General features: G+C 36.7%; 1 long non-coding RNA gene across 1 annotated transcript; it reads right to left on the bottom strand.

Moving 5' to 3' along the window:
* Positions 1-369: 369 nt before the first annotated feature.
* Positions 370-19,713, bottom strand: LOC133569885 (uncharacterized). The gene is made up of 3 exons (XR_009809968.1): positions 19,586-19,713; positions 586-621; positions 370-507 (listed from the first exon to the last, which is right to left on the bottom strand). It is a non-coding gene; the product is annotated as an uncharacterized LOC133569885 (long non-coding RNA).
* Between the last annotated feature and the right edge of the window lie 5,078 nt (positions 19,714-24,791).

The following is a 24,791-nucleotide window of genomic DNA, read 5'->3' as shown; positions in this document are numbered from 1 at the left end:
AGCACCCAGAAACATTTGTGTTTCTACATGTAAGGTTCAACTACGAAAATGTTTGAATGCAGCGTTGAAAGATTGTCCAACAATAGTTTGTACAAAAACATGCAGAATGAGGGTTCCTACAAGTGGCAGGGCAAAAATACTGAAACACAATGACTCACTTTAATTAAAAAAAAATGTTTTAAAGTACTGTTAATGTATAATCTATACAAGATTCCTTTCTGCTCAGCTATTCATTAAAACGAAACAAGGGATGTCCAAAACTTTACCACAAAGGGCCGCACACTTAAAAGTTAACGAATGTAGGGGCCATTTTGGTTTTTAAAACCTTAAGGTCTTTCCTTGATTGTTAAAAGTCTTAGGGACCCAACATGGGTCTCAGTCAAATAGTATATTATTTGTCTTTGCTTTCAATATTTAAATATCAACAGGTCAACTTCAGAAAGTTCAAAATGACTGGTCTTACTTTTCCCCTTTCTCACCAGCTAGCCCCTCCACGTCGGAGTCTACCTTCAAGCAGAAAACAGAATATTTGTTAGTGTTTCATATTGAAGGCTCCAATCATTCACAAACAAAAGTGATACTCACAATGTCTCCTTTGGGTCCACCTCTTCTTTGGAAGCCCTTTGAATGAGGAGACAAACATACATGTATAACATGGAGTTAAAAATATCCTGTAAATACATCTTGTACATGATAACTAATTCCACTACCTTCTATAAAACACTACCTTTAGAAGAAAGTGTAAGTATTGATGTACTACAGTACAAGGATAGAAACACTTATATAATTTTGAACTTTAGGGGAAATAGTGAGTATTGATGGACAGAAACACTTATATACTATCTTTACAAAAAAAACTATGTATTGATGTACAGGGACAGAAATACTTAGTTTACTGTTATATTTAGAATAAAGTGTACTACAGTACAAGGACAGAATCACTTGTATAATATATTATCTTTAGAAGAAAATGTATGTATTGATGTACTGAAATACTTGTATAGTATACTACCTTTAGGAGAAAGTACATGACAAGGATAGAAACACTTACAGTTGTGATCAAAATTATTCAACGCCCACACAATTTTGGTGTTTTAGCAAGTTGGACATTTATTCCGTATTTTATTTATAGTCATATCAAATAAAGATGCATTAAGTAGACAAATGCAAATTGAATTACAACATTATATGTTGTAACATACCAAACAGTGTCATTTCTCTTAATATTTCAGTGACAAAATTATTCAACCCCTTGAAGATCTTAACTCTTAAGAACATAATTTGAATAAGATATTTTCAATCAGGTGTTGAAAACACCTGTAGATGTGATTAGAAGCATAAAGAGCAAAATTAAACTGATTGAAAAAGACTGTGACGCTCAGCTTCTTGTAGTGGGTCAATGGTGTGTTTGCAACATGGTGAAGTCCAGGGAGTAGTCAAAGAAGTCAAGAAAGGAGGTCATTTCTCTTCATAAGAAAGGATATGGATATAAGAAAATAGCAAAGACATTACACATTCCAAGAGACACAGTTGGGAGCATAATTTGCAAGTTTAAAGCTAAAGACACAGTGGAAACACTACCTGGGCGTGGTAGAAAGAGGATGCTGTGTGCAACTGCTGTCCGGTATTTGGAGCGTACAGTGGTGAAAAACCCCCGGGTAACAGCTGAGGAACTACAACAGGACATTGCAGAGGGGGGAACGCAGGTTTCGTCCCAGACAATAAGGTGCGCACTACGAGATGAAGGCCTCCATGCCAGAACTCCCAGGTGCACACCACTTCTGACTACCAGGCACAAGAAAAATAGACTCCAGTATGCCAAAAATCATCTGGAGAACCCCCAAAGTTTTTGGGAAACTGTTCTATGGAGTGATGAGACAAAACTGGAACTCTTTGTGCCTATGAATCAAGGTTGTGTCTGGAGGAGAAAAAATGAAGCTTACAAAGAGAAGAACACCTTGCCTACTGTTAAGCATGGTGGGGGGTCAATCATGCTCTGGGGGTGTTTCTCTGCCTCAGGTACCGGGAATCTCCAGCGCGTTCAAGGCATTATGAATTCTATTTCCTAGCAGGATATATTAGCTGCAAATGTCATGAAGTCAGTGAGGAAGCTGAGGCTTGGGAGACGTTGGACCTTCCAACAGGACAAGGATCCCAAGCAACCTCCAAATCAACATCAGAGTGGTTGCAGAAGAAGGGCTGGGAGACTCTGGAGTGGCCTTCACAGTCACCAGACCTAAATCCTCTAGAAAAGCTGTGGTGGGACTTGAAGAAGGCAGTTGCAGCACGCAAGCCCAAGAATATGAATGAACTGGAGGCCTTTGCCCAAGAGGAATGGGCTAAAATACCTGTAGATGCTTGCAAGAAGCTTGTGTCCGGTTATGTATCACGTTTGAAGGATGTCATTACTGCCAAAGGCTGTTCTACTAAGTACTAAAGATGCATGTAACCAGGGGGTTGAATCATTTTGTCAATGAGATATTAATAAAAATGTCCTTTTTTGGTATTTTGTAAAATACAGTGTTACAATTTAAGTTGCATTTGTCTATTTGATACATCTTTATTTGATATGACTATAAACAAAATAAGGAATAAATGTCCAACTTGCTAAAACACCTAAATTGTGTGGGGGTTGAATAATTTTGATCACAACTGTATATGCTATCAATAGAAGTCAGTTTAAGTAATGGTGTGCTACAAATACAAGGAGAGAAAGACTTGGATCATTTACTATCTTTAGAATAAGTGTAAGTATTGATGTACTACAGTCCAAGGATAGAAACACTTATACAGTGCCCTCCAAAAGTATTGGAACAGTGAGGCCAGTTCCTTTATTTTTGTTGTAGACTGAAAACATTTGGGTTTGACATCAAAAGATGAATATAAGACAAGAGATCAACATTTTAGCTTTCATTTCCAAGTATTTACATCTGGATCTGATACACAACTTATAAGATAATATTATTTGTAATGGAACACAACACTTTTAGGTGAATAAAACTATTGGAACTGTTACGGCTACTCTGTCGTTCCAAAAAGTTTCGAAAAAACTAAAATAAAGATAGCCGAGTAGCCTTGAAGAGAAGGTTTAATACTCACTAAATTCCTTAAGCACTCGCGGAGATATTTCTAGATTCAAAATGTTGATTATTTATTTTCACAAACAAAAAATATTCTTTGTGGTTGACTTTCTACATAACCAAAATAACTTATTTCGTGGTAAAAAAAAACTATTTCACTCCTCACTCCATCATGACAGACAGACAAAGGGAGCGCCCAGCTGTCCTGTCTTCTTAATCATGGGAGGAGGAAGTGGATTAGGGTTGAATCAATCTTTTCGTTATGTGACTGTGTTTTGAATTGTGAGCAGTCAATCAGAGCATGTTTGCCATTAAAATACTACATAAAAGGGATGATACCACTGGGTGTGGTTTGAGCAGGTTGCAGTGGAACAGAGTATTTTACAGCGCTTCCTGCTGACTCTGTATTCACAGCTACTGAAGTAGCAAAGCTGCTGTTTATGCCTCTAATTGGTTTTAGTCCACTTGTGCTTTTTGGAAGAGGCCTTTTTGTTATTTGGTCCTGAATGTCTCCAAACAATGGATCCAAAAGCATCTTGGCATGCATTTCTAGAAAATACACAAAATTGTTGAATCTGATTCTCCTGACAGTCCTCTGTTGTGTCTCATAAGCTGTGCTTTGCCACTTTTCTCTGAGTTTGTAGGGTAGTTTGGATGTAATCAGCCTTAGGTTTGATGGGATATCAAGTTCCTCCAAATGCTGTAAATCTTGCATTACATTACAGCATCCTCTCAAATACATTGCATATGCATGAAGCATTTTTCCATCCTCAGCTTTAATTGCTGTCCAATTCAAGGCTTTTTCCAAGTAACCTCCCGAAATTTTCATCTCATTTCCAAAGTGTTCCTTTAAGAGGCGCCTTGCTTCATTATAGCCCCTACTGGCTTCCATGTGCAAACAGCTGTGAACCAAGTCTCTTGGCAAACCAGATGCAAACTGTTCAAAGTAGTAGAGTCGGTCTTGATGATTCTCAGTCTTGTCTTCAATCAAGTGTTCAAATGCATGGATAAAAGACTGATATGCCAATGGGTTACCATCAAACAGACATCTCTCTAGCTGGTAGTAGAGTTTTTGCTGTGAGACAATGAGTTTTACGATTTCACTCTGTCTTTGAATAACCATTTCCAAGTTATCATGAGCACCATTAATAACCACATTATCTTGTGCAGAGTGATTTATTATGAGTCTGATTTACACTCTGGGTCTTGTGTTTTTTAATTGCATTTTTGTTTTGAGGTTTATTTAGATCTTCTGATGTGCTGGTGTTCCTTTTAGGTAGAGGTCTGTGGAGACTTAAGATGGTTTGGTGAAGTGGGGTTTTGTGTATTACACCAAACTCTATAAAGTCCACATTGCTCGCCATAGTTTCTCTTTCATGGTGAGAATCATAATACTCAGTCATGGGTTCCTGAGTCACCTCATTACTTTCATGAATTAAATCACTTTGAAGGATTTGTATTTTAGCAGTTGATGCTGCGAGATCTGCTTCCAACTCCATTTGCTCCATCTTTGCTTTAAGCTTTGTTCCCTCCAGTTGCATTTTCTCCATCTTTGCTTAAAGCTTTGTTTCCTCCAGTTGCAAGATGTGTTTTTCCTTCAGTGCAGCAGCTCGAGCCACTGTAGCAGCCTGTTACGCTTTGGCCCTTTTTAATTCTGAGGATACTGAGGAACATCTAGAGGCTTTTGATCCAGTGACAGACTTTGATTTGTGAGATAAATTTGATATGCTGTCCAGTGGTCCAACTTTTGATTGTGCAATTTCTCTTTTCCATGTTTCATGAAATAATTCACATTTATTATCCTGGGTTCATACCAGTCATAATAATCATTTTCCTTTTCCTCTCCTGATAGCAAGTTTTGCACAAAGTTGTGAGCATTTTTAAATCCATCCACATCTCTTTTAAATACTTCAAAATCATCATTGACTTTATCAGCATTTCTAACATGAGTCATCAAAGTCTTTATTTCATTTAGCTTCCTTGTGCACGCGCCCAGTCTGCCTCTGCGCAAAGCAATGCGCGTTCTCGGCATGTGGTCGGCCTCAGCTGCCGTCTCAGGTGTGCCAGACATCATTCCAAATAATCACACTGCTCAATTTATTTTCCACTTAGTCCATTGTTTAGTTCATTCCTATATGTCCTTCCAACATGTGCATTTCACATCCACAATCTGCAACTTTCCTTTCTATAGCGTTAAAATGATTCCATACAGCGCAGCGGCGCGATCATTCATTCATTCATGACGTTCATCAGCTGATTTTACTCACGGCCCGCCGGCTGCTTGCTGTCGTCGGTGCAGAGCGATCGTGGATGGTCCTTCGGGTCTACAGTGTAGTTTGTTTACTTGTTACGGCTACTCTGTCGTTCCAAAAAGTTTTAAAAAAATTACAATAAAGATAGCCAAGTAGCCTTGAGGAGGAGGTTTAATACTCACTAAATTCCTTAATAAGCACTCGGGGAGATATTTCTAGATTGAAAATGTTGATAATATATTTTCACAAACAAAAAATATTCTCCGTTGTTGACTTTCTACATAATCAAAATAACTTATTTGGTGGTAGACAAACTATTTCACTCCTCACTCCTTCAGCATGACAGACAGAGAAAGGGAACGCCCAGCTGTCCTTTCTTCTTAATCATAGGAGGAGGAAGTGGCTCACTTAATCATAATCAATCTAAAACAGCCAATAATTAATCAACATCATCATTGACATTATTGGATTAGATTGTCAAAACAATTAATAAATAAATAATATAGATAGGCTCCAACAGGAACATATAAACTTAAAATACATTAAAGTGTATAGGACTTAATATTTAGTTGCAAAACTTTTGTGATGCTTTCCCAGGCTTTCTCCATAGCCTTTTTCAGTTTTGTTTGTTTTGGGGGGGTTACTCCTGTCAGTCTCCTCTTCAACAGGTAAAATACATGCTCTATTGGGTTTAAGTCTGGAGACTGACTTAGCCAGTCTAAAACCTTCCACTTCTTGCCCCTGATCAACTCCTTTGTTGTTTTGGCAGTGTGTTTTGGGTCGTTATCTTGCTGCATGATGAAGGATCTCCCAATCAGTTTAGTTGCATCTTTCTTTAAATTAGAAGACTAAATGTTTCTGTAGACTTCTGAGTTCATTTTGCTGCTGCCATCATGGGTTACATCATCAATGAAGATGACGTCCCAGAAGAAGCCTTGCAAGCCCAAGCCATGACATTAGCTCTGCCGTGTTTCACATATGAGCTTGTATGTTTGGGATCATGAGCAGATCCTTTCTTTCTCCAAACTTTTGCCTTTCCATCACTTTGGAAGAAGATAATCTTTGTCTCATCAGTCCATAAAACATTTTCCCAGAATTTTTTAGGCTCATCCCTGCACGTTTTGGCCAAAATGTAGCCTGGCCTTCCAATTATTCTTGCTATCGAGTGGTTTGCATCTTCTGGTGTAATCTCTGTACTTCTGTTCATGAAGTCTTCTGCAAACAGTAGATTGTGATACCTTCACTCCTGCCCTCAGGAGGTTGTTGCTGATGTCACTAACAGTTGTTCTTTATAGCTCTTACAATGTTTCTTTCATCAACTGCTGATGTTTTCCTTGGTCCTGTTCCACGTCTGTAGCCTAGTACACCAGTGGTTTCTTTCTTCTTCAGAACATTACAAACGGTTGTACTCACTATGGCCAATGCTTGTGCAATGGCTCTGATTGAATGTCCATCTTCTCTCAGATTCACAATTGCTTTGTTTTCACCCATAGACCCATAGACTCTCATTTTCATGTTGGCGCCAACTCTAAATGCAGTCTGCACAGGTAAAACCTATCCTACTCAATCTGAAACTGAGCTCAGACATTTAGTGCTATTTAGTGTTTGAATAATCAATGTAATTGGGAAACACCTGGGCAACAACACACATCTGTCAGTCACATGTTCCGATACTTTTGCTCTCATGAAAAATGGGTAGATTGAACCAAAAGGTGCTATCTTCTAAGTTGTGTATCAGATCCAGATGCAAATACCTGGAAATAAAAACTAACATGTTGATCTATTGTCCCATACTCATCTTTTACTGTCAAACCCAAATGTTTTCAGTCTACAACAAAAATAAACAAATTGGACTCACTGTTCCAATACTTTTGGAGGGCACTGTATGTATAGTACCCTTAGAAGAAACTAAGTATTGATGTACTGAAACACTTACACGTTCTTCTAAAGATAGAATATTGTATAAGTATTCGTGTACTGAAATACTTCAAAGACAGTTTAAGTAATGATGTACTACAATGCATGGACAGAAATACTTATATAATCTTTAGAATAAAGTTTATGTATTGATGTTCTATAGTACAACGACATAAATACTTGGACATTGTATCTTTAGAAGAAACTAAGTATTGATTTACTGACATACTTTTACAATACACTATCTTTGGAAATAAGTGTAAGTATTTATGTACTGAAGTACTTATATAGGAGAAATTGTATGTATTGATGTACTGAAATACTTATATAAAATACTATCTTAAGGGGGATGTAATATTGATGTACAACAAGGACGCAAACACTTTAGAAAAAAAAGTGTAACTACACACGTATATGCTATCTTTTGTAGTATTGGTGTACTAACGTACAAGGCTAGAAACACATACTATATTTCGAAGAGAGTGTATGTATTGATGCACTACAGTATAAGGACAGAAATACTTATATAATACAGCAAGTTTAAAAGACAGCAGGTTAGGCCACCGTGAGCTGAGACAGTCTCTACACAAGTCCCAGTATGTAATGTGATAAATGGCATAAACGCGCCAGTGACACAAGATTTGAAGTCATTTACACTATATATATCCGCCTCTCTGCAATTGGTGAGATATATTCTACTCACGAGGGTGATTTGGCTGAAAATAAGGTGCCTCGAACGCCGAGTGGCCCATTGTTCCCCTGCAACTATGCCACAACGCGGATCAAAGGAATCTAAACACGTCCGTGATCAATTGTCCTCTAGGGATTTGGACGAAAATGCAATGTTTACTCCGGACGATCGAAAAATGTTGCGAGCTATGGTTGAAAAACTGGACATTTTGATTGAACTAATAACTGACGTTCCAGAGCTGAAAAAAATCAGTCAAGTACAATCACGCTGAAATGGTGGAGATAAAAAAGGAAAAGACGACACTAAAAGTTGAGTTAACAAGCCAGGAACTCGAAACTACTAGACTGACAACAGAGAGCGAGAAATTAAAGGCGGACTTGTTGGAACTCCGCTGCAAGAGCATGCGGGACAAGTTGCTGATTATGAAGATGAAGGTGACAAGATGGCTGCCAATGCTTCTCCCTGCTCAGAGTCTCTCTACAATTCATCAAATATATCTGGAATCTGAGACAAATATCTTGAAATGCTCCATTGCTGATGGTGAAGGAATACTTTACTTCACTACTTTGGGGATATTGCAACAACGTTGGACTCTGAAAAAGGTATTTTAGGAGTATCAAATCAAGGCCCAAACAGGCCTTCTGAAAACTTCAGTGCAGCTCATCAAGTTACCGTATTTTCCGCGCTATAAGCCGCATCTAAAAACCAAACATTTTCTCAAAAGATGACAGTGCGGCTTATAACCCGGTGCGCCTTATAGATGTATTAATATAAATATTTATTTTCATAGAGTTTAGGTTTCGCAACTACGGTAAACAGCCGCCATCTTTTTTCCCCGTAGAAGAGGAAGCCCTTCTTCTTCTACGGTAAGCAACCGCCAAGGTAAGCACCCGCCTACCTGGAAAGAGGAAGCGCTTCTTCTTCTACGGTAAGCAACCGCCAAGGTAAGCACCCGCCTACCTGGAAGGAGGAAGCGCTTCTTCTTCTACGGTACGCAACCGCCAAGGTAAGCACCCGCCCACCTGGAAAGAGGAAGCGCTTCTTCTTTTACGGTACGCAACCGCCAAGGTAAGCACCCGCCCCCGTAGAAGAAGAAGCGCGCGGCTAATCCGATTCATTTCATTTGTGTGTTTCTGTAAAGACGACCACAAAATGGCTCCTACTAAAAGACACGCGTACAACGCAGAATTCAAACTCAAGGAAATAAGTCACGCAGAAGAACACGGAAATAGAGCAGCAGCGAGAGAATTGAACATAAATGAATCAATGGTGCTTAGGTGGAGGAAGCAACAAGATGACCTGCGCCAAGTAAAGAAGACAACACAGAGTTTGAGGGAACAAAGCAAGATGGCAAGAGTTGGAGGACAAACTCTAACAGTGGGTTGTTGAGCAGAGAGCAGCAAGCAGAAGTGTCAGTAACATCACTATTCCAATGAAGGCAACAGCGCCAGCAAGCGAACTTCACTTGGATGATTTTAAAGGTGGAGCTTCTTGGTGTTTCCGGTTCATGAAAAGACGCAATCTCTCCGTCCGCACACGGACTACTATTTCACAGCAACTGCCAAAAGACTTTCAAAAAAAGCTGGCTACTTTCCGCGCATATTGTAAAAACAAGATAGCTGAAAAAAGATCCGGCCAGGAAGGCAGGATTCATGGAACTGCCGGACACCAACAGCGACACTGACTCTGATGACTTCGACGAGACGGAGCCCGCCATTTTGGATGCCGTATTCGCCCAATTTTTTAATTCAGACACCGAAGAAGAAAAATTCGAGGGATTTATGGATGAGGAATAACTTCTGAAGGTGAGCTTTAAATGTTTATTTTGTGTGCTGTGACATTAACGTTCGACCAAAGTTGAGTTATTGATGTTGCTATTGCTCTGCAATATTTTGAGTGTTACTATTGTTGTGATTGCACATTCGCACACTGGTTTGTATTATTAAAGTTTGACTGACCTATCTGACTGTTTTTTTGACATTCCCTTTAGCGCAGCATGGGCGCGGCTTATGACCCGGTGCGGCTTATAGGTTTACAAAGTTTTTAAATATGCCATTCATTGAAGGTGCGGCTTATAACACGGGGCGGCTTATAGCGCGGAAAATACGGTACCTAAAATACCTGTGTAAAATTACTTGAAAAGATGACAATAACAATTAAAAAGTTGTCAGAGGAAATTGAAGAGATAAAGAAATCTCTAAACTTCATGGGTGAAGAGATTGCTAAGGTTCTAAAGCAACAAGGAAACATCATGGGCCTCATGGAGGAAGTGAAGGAGCTGAAGGAGAATGTGATCCAGAGAGACAAAAGGATTGAACTTTTGGAGCAGAGATGTGAGGATTTGGAACAACAATCACTTGTCAATGACATTGTGGTCACAGGACTAGAGCTGAAACACCGCAGTTATGCTCGAGTTACAGCTGGGCTGAACCAAGGTGAAGATGCTCCTACGGAGGAACTTGAAACTCTTGAGCAAAATCTCCTGGACTTTTTCAGAGGTAAAAACATCATCGTTGAGAAACAAAACATATCAACATGCTATTAATTTCCAAACAAGAATGTTAAAGCAAGACCAATAATAGTGATGCAGATGGTTAACCAGAAACACAAAATGGAGCTGCTGAGACAGTCCAAAAAGCTAAAGGGCACTGGAATTTATCTGAATGAGCACCTGACAAAGAAAAATGGTGAAATTCCAAGAAGTGGCCGCATTCTCAGGAAAGGAAATAAGATTCAATCTACATGGACGAGACATGGCAAAGTCTACATAAAGCCAAATGGATCGGATCAAATGAAGCCAATATGGATTAAAAACGTGAAAGACTTGGAACAATTTAAATAACTTGTTGAATCAGGACAACAAATGGTATGTGGACAATGAAAATGTATGGTACACATGGTATATGGACATTAGGATTATGGATAATGTGTGTTTTTTTAAGTTATATCGTACATTTTAGTACATTATTGATATTTTGGTTAAACTTCTTTGGAGGATGACTAATAATGAGTTTGACTTTTATATTTCTGACGAGGAAGAAAGCAGTATAGCTGGGCAAGAAGATATTCAAGACAGGATAAGCTGTAAGGAACTAAATTTAAGTTATTTAGAAATGAATGATGATAAAGTAGGAGAATTTTGTAATGACATTGATCCAGAAATTAATCTAAGTGGATTACATAACATAAATGTTTCATATTACTCAGAGGATAGTTTTAAAAATGTGGATTTAAAGGGTTTTTTGCTTATTCATTTTAATAGTAGAAGTCTCAGGGCTAATTTTGAGAAGATACAAGAGTGTTTGGAATCTTTAAAATCAACATTCCAAGCAATTGCATCTCAGAGACATGGTTGACAGATGAAATTAATGATATGTTTATATTAGAAGGTTATGATTTTTATAATATAAATAGAAAAATTAAAAAGGAGGTGGCGTTGCGTTCTATGTACAAAAAAAATATTACTGTGAAATTATCGACAGTCTAGTTATAGATGATGTTATGGAGAGTATGACTATAAAAATACAAATAAACAACGAACGTAGTGCATATTTGAGTTGTATTTATAGGACACCTGGGTCACATGTAGAGCTTTTCCATGACAGCCTACTAAAAGTACTTGGAAAACTAGCTAACAAGAAATGTGTCTTTGTGTGTGGAGATTTCAATTTTGATTTATTAAAATGGAAAACCCATAAACCAACTAATGACTTTATAAATGAAATGTTTACTTATGGTTTGCAACCAATAATTGATAAACCAAGCAGAATAACGCGAGAATCTGCTACCCTCATTGACAATATTTTTACAAATATCCATGACATAACTACAGGTGGAATACTCCTTAGTGACATCACAGATCATTTTCCAGTGTTTGTGAATATTCAAAGTATGATTGTAAATAATATAGCACAAAAAACATTGTTCAAATTAACAAGATTAAGGACACCTGAAAGAATACAAGCATTTAAGAATGAGCTTTCAAAATGTTTCTGGGAAGGGGTGTATGCTGAAAATTGTAATGATTCATACAGGGCATTTCTGTTTAAATGGATAGAACTTTATAATTCCTGCTGTCCAGTCGTGAAGTCCACACTAAAGAAAGTGAGTAGAAATAAGCCTTGGATGACGAAGGGTCTAGTAATGGCCTCCAATAGAAAAAATGTTCTGTATGATAGTTACTTAAAAAATAAAACTGAACAAAATGAAATGGAGTATAAAATTTATAAAAATAAGTTGACTTCTATTCTACGAAAGCAAAAGAAAAGTTATTATAACGAGAAATTTGAAGATAGCAAAAATAATATTAAACAAACATGGAACACAATCAACCAGGTTTTAGGTAATAGATGTAAAAATCATGAGACTCCGAGCTACTTTATAAATGATAATAATATAAAACTAAACAAAAAAGAAATGATAGTGGAAGAATTTAATGACTATTTGGTTAATATGGGCCCTGCACTTGCAGAAAAAATACCTGTTTATGAGGACACAGGCTTGACTAAAAACACAATAAACCCTCATTTAAAATCAATGTTTTTGAGTGGAGTAACGGAAGTGGATATAATTCAAACAGTAAGAGCCTTTAAAAGTAAAACATCTACAGACATACATCACATAGATATGGTAATTATTAAAGAATGTATTCATTTAATTCCTAAGCCATTGGCTCACATATGTAATCAATCATTCAAGTGTGGATACTTCCCAGATGATATGAAGATAGCAAAGGTTATTCCTGTTTTTAAAAACGGAAATAAGCATCTTATGGAAAATTATAGACCGATTTCAATACTCACTCAATTTTCAAAAATTTTAGAAAAGCTTTTTACAAAACAGTTTAATAATTTTCTGGAAAAAAACACCTTGCTTAAGCAGCAGCAGTATGGTTTTGGGGAAAATCGAACAACTACATATGCAGTAATGCATATGCTGGAGGAGGTTAGTACTGCTATGGATAATGATGAATTTACAATAGCCATCTATATTGATTTAAAAAAGGCCTTCGATACCATTGACCACAGACAGTTAATAAATAAGTTGGATAAGTACGGCATCCGAGGGCCAGCTCTGTCCTGGATCAAGAGCTATCTAGAAAATAGAAAACAATGTGTTCAGGTGGATAATACAATATCTGGATTTAAAAATATAGTTTGTGGAATTCCACAGGGTTCTATAATTGGTCCTAAGTTATTTACAATTTTCATTAATGATTTTTGTGATGCATCAAGTTTCTTAACATTTTTTATGTTTGCTGATGATACAACTATCCTTTGTTCTGGAAAATCTTTTAATGAACTTTTGGTAAAAATAGAACAAGAAATGACAGTGCTTAAAAACTGGTTTGATATGAATAAATTATCACTTAATATTGCTAAAACTAAATTTATGATATTTGGTACCAAAACTGAGGTATCTAATGAAGTAAATATTAAAATAAATGGATATAAAATTGAGCGTGTCTTTGATACTAAGTTTTTGGGAGTTATAATTGATTATAAATTATCATGGAGACAACATGTAAATTATATAAATACAAAAATATCAAAAACACTTGGTGTTTTGTATAAAACTAAAGAATTACTTAATTATAATTCTTTGTTAACAATGTATTATACTTTGATACTTCCATACATGACATACTGTGTAGAACTCTGGGGAACCACTTTTAAAACCATAACTAATGATATTGTTTTGCTGCAAAAAAAAAGCTGTACGGCTAATAAAAAAAGCAGGATATTATGACCATACCCATCCATTATTTGTTAAATCAAAACTTATGAAATTTCAAGATATTGTTTATTATAAAATAACACAGATAATGTTCAAAGCAAAAATAAATACTCTTCCAGAAGGAATTCAAAAATACTTCACTCTACAGACCAGCAAATACAATCTAAGAGATGAATCTAGGTTTATTTTACCAAAAGCAAGACTAGTGGTTAAATGTAGATGTCTATCTGTTCTCGGTGTTAATTTGTGGAATTCTGTTGGTAAAGAAATAAAAATGAGTGACTCAGTATTTAATTTCAAAAAGAACATGTCACAATGTATTTTAAAAAGTTATGTGAACTAGAAATGTATGTTTGTTTGGTTAAATGTTGTATTTAGAAGGTATGTATGTTTATCTATTTACAGAAAAGTGTATGTGTGTAGGTACATATTTTTGTATTGTTTGTTGGGGGGCAGCTTGAATGTGGATGCTGAATGACTATATTTCTTTTTGTGTTGCAGAATTATTAGAAAGGGTAACTTAATTGAAAGTAAAAAATGTATGTTGGGCATATAAGCTTTTTTGCTTCTGCCCGTTTCAGTCATGTTATTCATTTTTGAATCGTGATCTATGTTTGAATATGTTTTTGTTAGACTGAAAATAAACTGAACTGAACTGAACTGAAAGATGTAGAAGAGACTTACAGCATCGCGGAGAACCTCGTCACAGCCATTCTGCAGAAGCAACTGGGCATTTCGGATGAAGAAGTCAAGAGGATCCAAATGGAACGAGCACACAGGATTGGCAAACGCAAAGAGGATGCTAGACCGAGACCTATGGTTGTAAAGTTGATCAAATCCAAATGCAAAGACGGAGTGCTTGCTCTCTCCAGAGGGTTACTAACCCTCCTTAATCTTTACAAAAGATTAAAAATGTTATGGATGCATTTGATTTAATTGATATCTGGAGATTAAAAAATACTAGGTTAGTACAATATATGTGGAGAAGACAAAACCAGGCAAGTCCTATTGACTATTTTTTATATACCATTTTCATTGCTAAACAAAGTGACTGCAATACCAAGCAATGATAAATTGTGTTCTGATAATAATTGTATAGGTTTAAAAAACTGCAATTGAAGATAATACATGTGAGCCCAGATATTGGAAGTTGAATCAAATGCTTCTACAGGATGAATAATTCATTGAAAAAAAAAAAACTTATTACTGACTAATTTAAAAATAATACAGGATCATCAAATCGCCAAATCGCCTGGGAAGCCTTCAAATATTTAAGGGGATATGCCATCGCGTACTCTTCATGGAGAAAAAAAACTTAAAATGGTCTAACAGGAATTAAAGAAAGAAATTGAGGATTTACAAAAAAACATTGATAGTAGTGATAATCTAATTAGCGAGCAACTGAATTCCTTTTACAGCCAAAAAAGAAGAGTTAAACTTAACTGAAAAACAATTATTTTAAAGTTATGACTGCAACAGAGCAATCTGGATGAAAAAAAGGTGATAAGTGTTCAAAATTCATTTGAAATATCCAAGCAAAAAAACGTTATAAAAAGAACATTTCCATACGTATTAAAACAAATGGAAAGGTATTGGATACACACACCACATTGTTGAAAGTAAAGGAAAATTACTTTGGAAATATTTTTTCTAATAAAGTAATCTCTCCTGAAACTACTTTTTTTTTTCAGAAAATTATAAAAGAAAATTGACTTCAGAAGAAAGCCATTCATGTAAAGGCCTCATTAGAGAGGAAGAACTTGTGGAAGCTGTTAAGTCTTTTCATCCAGGGAAACCCCAGAATTAGGTGGAATACCTATTGAGGTCTATCAAGTATTTTATGAAGAGGTTAAGAAACAACTGCTTTTGTAGTTTTAATTACTCATATAAAACACATGTTTTTGTCTAACACTCAAACAGAAGGTCTTATTTCTTTATTCTGAAACAGGAAATAAATGGTGAGTATAAAGACCAAGTTTATCTAAAAAATTGGAGACCAATGACACTTCAGTGATACGATGCCAAGATCCTGGCAAAATGTTTGGCTTAAGGACTTAAGTCTGTTTTGTCAAATATTAGGGTTAGGGTGAAATATTATTCACCAAGATCAATCAGGTTTCCTACAATTAAGTAACATAGGAAACAATATTAGACAGTTATTAGAAATGATAGAAAATTATAATATGGAAAATAAAGGATCAATTTTTACAGTCAACCTGGAGAAAGAATTTGACAAAATTAGCCTAGATGTGTAAAAGCTTAGTTTGTTTCAATTTTGGCAACACCTTACTACACTGGATAAAGATGCTATATATTTAAATGAACTGTAGAATCATCAATAATGGATACATCTCTGGGACAATACTTCTATTAAGAGGTCTAAAACAAGGGTGCCTTTTGTCTCCATACTTATTTATTATTGCTATGGAAATATTGACGGTAAAAGTTAGATTGAATAAAAATATTGAAGGGCTCAGTAATAATATTATTGAAAGTAAAATAATGTATGCCGAAGATACAAGCTTCTTTATCAGCCCCGATCCTCATTGTTTGCGAAAGCTTCTTAATCATTTGGACATATTTTCACAGCAATCTGGGCTTAAGCTAAAATATGGTAAATGTAAAATAATAATCGGAAATCTAAAGGGAACATTATTTCGATAGCAATGCAAAGTGCCTGTTTTGTGGACAGATGGACCATTTAACATACTTGGTGTTTTTGTCCCAGAGAATCTGGAAGATCTCGGCTCAGTAAATTATGTTAATCGATTAAGAAAACTGGATAAAATGATGCAATTATGGAAAGGGAAATCCTTAATCTTGTATGGTAAAATATCTATTGTCAACTCGTTAATCATTCCTCAATTTATTTATTGGTTTTTGTCATTACCAGCTCCATCAAAAAACTTTAAGGTCTATGAGCAGAGGGTCTTCCATTTTGTCTGGGACGGCAAACCAGAAAAGATTAGAAGAAAGGTTTTGTACAATGAATATGAGGGCCTGAAACTTCTCAACCATGAAGCTATGTGCCTGTCTTTAAAAGCATCAATTGTTCCAAAGACGTAATTAAACACTGCGTGGTACACAAGTGTCCTGTTGGACAAAAAACATGTACTGTATCAAAATAAATTGTATCCGTTTTTACAATTGATGACCTCGCATTTTCCTTATGTAGAGAGAGAGTCTGCTGGGAAACATGGCGAGGTTCATGAAGGAAACAATCCACTCATGGTGGTGTTTTCTATTTGATGTGCCAGAAAAAAGAGATGACATTTTGCAGAAGATAATATGGATGAACTCTATTGTTGTAATAGATGGAAAGCCTTTCTTTTGGTAAACAATGTTTGAAAGAGGAATCATTTTTGTCAATGACATTATCAATGAGAACGGTAAGATTATGAAGTATGATGAATTTAAAGGCCTACTGAAAGCCACCACTACCGACCACGCAGTCTGATACTTTATACATCAATGATGAAATTTTAACATTGCCACACATGCCAATACGGCCGCTTTAGTTTACTAAATTGCAATTTTAAATCTCCCGCGAAGTTTCCTGTTGAAAACATTGCAGAATGATGACGCTTATGTTGACGCGTGTTTGTGACGTTATTGTTTGTAGTGGACATTTTATCCAAGCATCACTCACAGCTAAAAGTTGTCCAATTTAATTGCATAATTACACAGTATTTTGGACATCTGTGTTGCTGAATCTTTTGCAATTTGTTCAATTAATAATGGAGACGTCAAAGAAGAATGCTGTTGGTGGAAAGCAGTGGATTGCAGCCGCTTTTAGCAACCAAAACACAGCCGGTGTTTCTTTGTTTGTGGTGAAGCTTTACTATGGAACAGAGCAGTCAAGCGAACATGTTTCTCTACCACATGTCAACCAGCAGGTTTCGGTGAGAAAATTGTGGTAATAAGTCGGCTCTTATCGGAGACATCAGCGGAGCTTGTGCCGTTCTTCCTGCAGCAGCTGTCAAATAGCCAGCTGCCACTTTCTTGGCTCCTCCATGGCTTCCATCAGAGACACTGCTGGTCACCAAACCCCTCCCAATTTCAGGTATGACTTTATAATCTCACTAAAACACTAGTAACACAATAATCAGATAAGGAATTTTCCAGAATTATCCTAGTAAATGTGTCGAATAACATCTGAATCGCTCCCACTGCCCTAGCCTTTTTTTTCTATTGCTTCACTCTAACTTTCCTCATCCACGAATCTTTCATTCTCGCTCAAATTAGTTGGGAAATCGTCGCTTTCTCGGTCCGAATCGCTCTTGCTGCTGGTGGCTGTGAATATAAACAATGTAAGGAGCCCTACAACCAGTGACGTCACACGCACATCGTCTGCTACTTCCGGTACAGGCAAGGCTTTTTTTTTAGCGACCAAAAGTTACGTACTTTATGGTTGATGTTCTCTACTAAATCCTTTCAGCAAAAATATGGCAATATCGCGAAATGATCAATTATGATACATAGAATGGACCTGCTATCCCCGTTTAAATAAGAAAATCTCATTTCAGTAGGCCTCTAGAACTATGTGTGATGATGCTTGTTCAAGTTTTTCATTCAATCAACTAACTGGAATAATTGGGAAAAGATGGAAACAAATAATTAATTATGGAACTACTAAATTATTAGTTTGTAAACCTCTAATAAGAAATTCTAGTTGGCAAAAAGGAACTAAAATAAATATAAAATAATATAATGTTTATTTAATAAAGAAATCTTTGAAGGATGCTCATATAACACATATGGAAAATGGGAGGACATTTTTGACTGCTTTTTGACTGAAGAAATATTCAAATTAATCTACGAAACTACTATCGATTTGCAAAATTGTTAATTTCAAATTAAAATTATTTATAACTTTTCGAAGACAAGAAAAATGTTAAAACTATGGAATGTGACAAGAGTCGGATGAATACCTATTTTGTTGTAAGGAGTCTGAATACACCCTGCTTTTGTTTTGGTATTGTCATATTGTGTCTTCCTTTTGGGTGGAAGTTGGAAAAATGTGTTTAATTATTGGTTTGTTTATGAAGCTTAATATGGTTTCTGTTATTTTAGGAGAGTTCATTGACAGTCATGACTAAGTAAATTTAATTATAGCATTCAGTGAAAGGTTTTTTTTAAGGCCAAAAACAGATATTCACTTTTTACCCTCATTAAAACATGTATTCAGTATTTTTTGACTTCAGAAAGTTATATGGTTGAAACCGATAATGATGCCAATACACATAAAAAAAGATGGGAAGTTTGAAAATGTAATTTTGTTTACAGATATTTGCAATCTATTGTTGTGTTTCCTAATTTTGAGTGTACATAAATGAAGGCGTGTGTTGTTGAGCCCGACTTTGATTGATTGATTGAAACTTTTATTAGTAGATTGCACAGTTCAGTACATATTCCGTACAATTGACCACTAAATGGTAACACCCCAATAAGTTTTTCAACTTGTTTAAGTCGGGGTCCACGTTAATCAATTCAGGTAAACTGGACCTGGACATAATCTGGACTGGACCTGGTTGAAGAACCCTTCAAACAATCTAATTTCATTCATAAGGTCCTTTTCAAAAAATATATATAAAATAAAATAAAATAAATACATTTAAAACATTTTCTTGAATAAGAAAGACAGTACAACAATATAAAACAGTTATAGAGAAACTAGTAGTTAATGAAAATGAGTAACATTAACTGTTAAAGGTTAGCACTATTAGACAGCGTAATGAAATACATGTTATACAATCTTTAGAAGAAATTGTAAGTATAATATATTATCTTCAGAATATGTTCATAGTGAAGCACTACAAGGACAGAAATATTTCATCCTGCTTGAATGTAAGACTTGTATTCAACTCCTGGGTAAACACTGCCCCCTGGTGGACTCTTTAACTACATACCTTGTCTCCTTTGCGTCCACTCAGACCTTGAGCACCTGGAACGCCCATGGGTCCTCTCTCTCCTTTGCGTCCACTCAGACCTTGAGCACCTGGAACGCCCATGGGTCCTCTCTCTCCTTTGCTTCCCTGTCATATATGAGAACAATGAATAAGTATTGTACTTACAATGTGCTGTGCTGAGCAGACATGTGTTGAGTTGGCTCCAGCAGCAAACTTTCCATATTCACTTTTAGACCTTGTCATTGAAGCAATTTGAAGTACAGCGAGGTATTGCATGCATGACATACATGTAGATGTTTTTAAAAATGTATTTTGTAATTTGTGATTGCTGCTGTTCACATTCACTCACAATCACGTCCACACAGAAGTAATACAAATAACGCTTTTCTAGACAAAAGCAGCACCGTTGTATAGCACACTCGATGTAGATACTTTTTTAAATGTATTTTGTAATTTATGATTGGCCTCACGCGGGCCGGACAGGGACGCACATAGAGGCGCAGAATGCCCGGGTCTGTGTTACAGTGAATGAATATGCATTTTAATGTATAATCACCTCATGATAGTATTACACAATTCCCTAAGCCAGTGACTAACTGTGGTAAGACAGAGAATGACATAAATATGCAAACAGTTTTACTGTTCAAATTGTGGCCAAAAATATTCAATGAATACTTATGGCCACTACGCAACTGGTCATTACGGTGGTACTTGGAGAGCAACGTTTTTTTTTCTTGAAGTGGTACTTGGAGAACAACCTTTACATATTTGCTTTTGAAGTCATAAGTCAGGGGAACAAGCATTTAAACAAAAACATTTCAGGAATATAAATGTTAACACAGGGGTGTCTAAACGTTTTCACCAAAAAGTCAAAGTATGTTGGTACCGTTTTGAGATATTTTTATATATCTTAAAAATAATACTCAAAACTGACATTAAAGAAAAAACTTGGGCCATGTCCACACGATTACAGAGTGTTTCAAAAACACATATTTGGGGTGAAAACAGTCTTTATTCACACAAGTGTAGTTTCAAAAGTGTCTCTGTCTACACACAAACACATACACCTGCTGTCATGCACATTTTGTCCAATCAAAATCCTGACAAATGGTGGCATTACACCTCTTATTATTTTTATTTTTATACACTACACGTAAAATGACTTGTCCATTATCTTTAAACCCAGCCTGCACGTACACAGAGCCCTGGGAACATTATTAAAGAGCGAATAATAGAATTATAACATGTTCAGCAAAATGGTGATGAATTACATGTGCAGTGAAGTCGACATTATTTCTAAAATCAGCACGCACTAAGGAAACCATTTTGCATGTTTGAGGGAATTATAAAGCATTTAATCATGGATATAATGATATGGTACATGGATGATGAAGTGTATATTGTCTTTCACATCAGTACAAATTACAAGGATGACGTTACATTGTTTTTTTGGTTTCTGCTTGGTCGCTCTTTTTGTGTGTGTGCGGTCGCGCCCGGCTCAATCTACAATAATGGAAGCAAGACACGTAAGTTCACTTCATGACTTGTCGTTAAACAAGGACTAAAAACATAAGATAATGTTGCACCTTTCTTATGACACAGAGCAAAAAGTCTTGCTTGTCAAAGTTGTGCCATCAGGTGGAGGTTCCACAGCCATCACATCCAAAACAGCTGACTGTCATTTGCGCTGACGGGAGTGTCACCAAGCCCATTTTAATGAATCTTTTTTTAATTCATGTTGAGTGAAAATAGCGCATCCAAACATAGAATAAATCATCTTATGGTGCGTTTAAAGGCAGCAAGGTAGCAAGGCAGTGTTGTTGAGCTTGGAAATGACACAAGCGTGACGTCATCTCAAGTCTCCGGTTGTGCCGTGTACACGCATACGCTCAGCGGAGACTTTTGGAACTCTACACTTTGACCAGCGTTTGCAAAAGTCTGCATTTTTAAAGACACGAGAGGCCTAAACACAGAGATATGTATGCGTTTATTAGGTTTCTCTGTTCGTGTGGACATGGCCTTAGTGTCAGCTTTGTGTTATAGACTACAAAGTGTAGCAAAGTATTACAGTAAAAAATAGAACATAGGTGGTTCCACAGCTGGGCGATATATCGATATACGCGATATATTGCGGATTTGTCTCTGTGCGATATAGAAAATGACTATATCGTAATATTGGAGTAGACGTTCTCACGCAGTTGTTTTTAGCTGCGGGCATTACGCTACAGGCTCTCCTCGCTCTTTCCTGTGTCTCCTTCTCACAGACAAGCAGGCGCACATTCTTACATACGTCACATACTGTCACCTCTTACTTCACATACGTATACGCCCTCGCCCAGCAGAGAGGTAGCGGCGTGGCTAACGTTAGCTGTGATGCTAGCGGGTTGTTGCAAGAGAACGAAGGTGCGAATCTCGTAACAAATGAATGAATTAATTCCCAAGAAAAACAGCACGGGGTCCATCGTCTGGCGGTGGTTCGGCTTCAATCGGAAATATGTCGAATAGACAACTTTAATTTGTTATGTGTGGAGCACAAGCGTTGCTACCAAAAGTAGCATTACTGCTAATATGTAGCATCATTTGAAAAGTTGAATAAATACAGTTTTGGTCAATTGACTTAGTTGTGATTTCCTTCTCTGCATGAAAGTTTTAAAAGTAGCATATATTAGTGCAGTATGGAGAATAATCACCATACTGCTGTGATTATATGTATCCAGTGTTTATTCAAGGCTAAGGCAAAATACCGAGAAATATATCGTATATCGCGATATGGCCTAAAAATATTGCAGTATTACAAAAAGGCAATATCGCCCAGCCCTAGGTGGTTCAACGTAGCACATTTTTCTGCCTATATTTTTCACATTTACTAATAGGGTGTCCAGAGCAGCAACGGTGGGCAAAATGAACTTTCACAAAATATTCATTATGAACAGTCCTGCAATGCGTTCACTTGTGGAAATGTCTAAACATAAAAGCTAAATGTCCTCCAATAATAAGCGCACAAGTCTTGCTGGGTAATATGGCCCAAAACGGATAGCATTTATGCATTTATAGTCTGAATGGCGATATATGTTATACCGTATTTCCTTGAATTGCCGCCGGTGCACTAATTAATTTAAAACCTCCTCTCACTCCTGCGCTTACCAAAGGCATGCAGTAAAAGTAAGCATGCGCACATTATTTTAAAACCTCTTCTCACTCCGACACTTACCAAAGGTATGCAGTAAAAATCTGAGTGTGATGTAAGCTTGGATCTTAAATCCTACTGAATAGTAGGGGTGTAACGGTACGTGTATTTGTATTAAACCGTTTCAGTACGGGGGTTTCGGTTCGGCACGCGGGCGTACCGAACGAGTTTGGAAGCAGAAGTCTTCACAAGCTGCTATGCTTTCTGCCTCTGTCTCAGCAGTGAGCACCCAGCATTGTCCTGCCCACACAACCATCTGATTGGTTACATACAAAGCCAATCAGCAGTGCGTATTCAGAGCGATGTAATAGCCAATCAGCAGTGTGTATTAAGAGCGATGTAATCAATGCTTTAGCGTCGAGCAGAGATATTCGTTTAGCAGGGGAGCAGCGGACTCTACCCAAATTATACTTAACACTTCCCAGTCACAACTATTACAAACATCACTATGAGCCCGTTGACCTTCTAGAAACTTAAACTGCAGCTCAGGTAGCTCACAGGATAGGTTTGAGGTGAAGGCTAATTAGCTTTTAGCGTAACATTAGCTCATTTTGCTGTGTGTGTGTGTGCGTGCAAGGGGCATCAAAACCCTGTCTGTCTGTTATTTCATTGAACTCCATCGTGTTTAGGGATAAATAGTCTCTCCCATTGCTATTGTACTATTTTTCAGCAATAGTTACATTAATCATTAGTAATGTAGCAGCCTAGTTTTGAATAGCAGGGTCCCTGCTATCGCATGTTGATAAAAATACAACATGTACATAATAAAAGTCAACTACAGGCTTCCCTAATACTGTAATAAATTAAGCATGATGAGTTGACATTAAACAGTTTCAATGGAAACTGTTTAATGTTGCACTTTTTATATGTAGAAGAAAGGTTTTTTCATTTCATTTAATCACAGCAACAACTTGAGACAGTTTAATGTGGATTAACGTGGGCAGAATTATTATAGTTTTCCTCATGTTAGAAGGATAAAGCCATTGTTTACAAATTTGGTAAATAACCAAAAAAGGTATATTTTGTTGTTTTCTTACTGTACCGAAAATGAACCGAACCGTGACCTCTAAACCGAGGTACGTACCAAAACGTAATTTTTGTGTACTGTTGCACCCCTACTAAATAGCTCTTAGTCTTCTTCCCTTTATGCGATTTCAAATTACCGGTATCAAAATCAGCCTCCTCCATTTTGAAAATGATGACAGGGGAAGTGTCACTCGCGACATCACGAGTTTGACCAGGCGGTAATACTAAGCATGCGCTAATTTTTTGGGGGAGCGAGTTTGACCCGGCAATAATTCAAGGCAGGCGCATACTATATGCCCTGCGGCAATTCAAGGAAATACGGTATGCTGGTACCTGAAACAACAGGTGTAAAGTGCTCGAGGCCGCTGACCTACTTATCTCCATTGCAGCGGTGGTTTGCGTTGTGCATCGTTGCTTCCTGTGCGTGGGGTTATTTTCAGAGCAACTGAAAAGCAGAGACGTGGAAATTCACAACTCTAAGCTGAAGAAGTAGAATAAATCAACACGCAAAATGTTTACATCTCAAGATCGTATCAAATTATACCCAAAGCTAAGTTTTAATTTCTTTACTCATAATTTAAGACTATTGTATACATTTTTTCTGTATAATCCTGAAATATGAAGTCAGTCTACGCATCCTATCATGATTTATAAGCTTCCATAAAATCTTTTTGTAAGGCTGCCGGCGCCGCCTCAGACAAACAAAACCATTGTAACATTTCACCCGGAAAAAAGTCCTCTGCTATGGTCCGATAGTGGTATACAAGTGCTAAATTATTCACTGTAAAACCCTGTTTGAAAATTCAACAAAATATGGAAGTTACAGCTATTGTTTATTGTAACGTCAGTACTTGGTTCATTAAATAATAAAATATATAATCTATCAAGTTTTAAAATATTGAATGAAGTGATTTTCTTTAAGTTACTGACTTTTTATTCATGCATTTATCATGTTTTGTAGTTCACCTTCCAAAAAGTAGCTCACTTATTTTC

Source organism: Nerophis ophidion, linkage group LG15, assembly GCF_033978795.1.
Source record: "Nerophis ophidion isolate RoL-2023_Sa linkage group LG15, RoL_Noph_v1.0, whole genome shotgun sequence".
Taxonomy (NCBI): Eukaryota; Metazoa; Chordata; class Actinopteri; order Syngnathiformes; family Syngnathidae; genus Nerophis; species Nerophis ophidion.
Note: the sequence above shows the minus strand (reverse complement) of the source record. Positions and strands in the feature narration are given on the sequence as shown.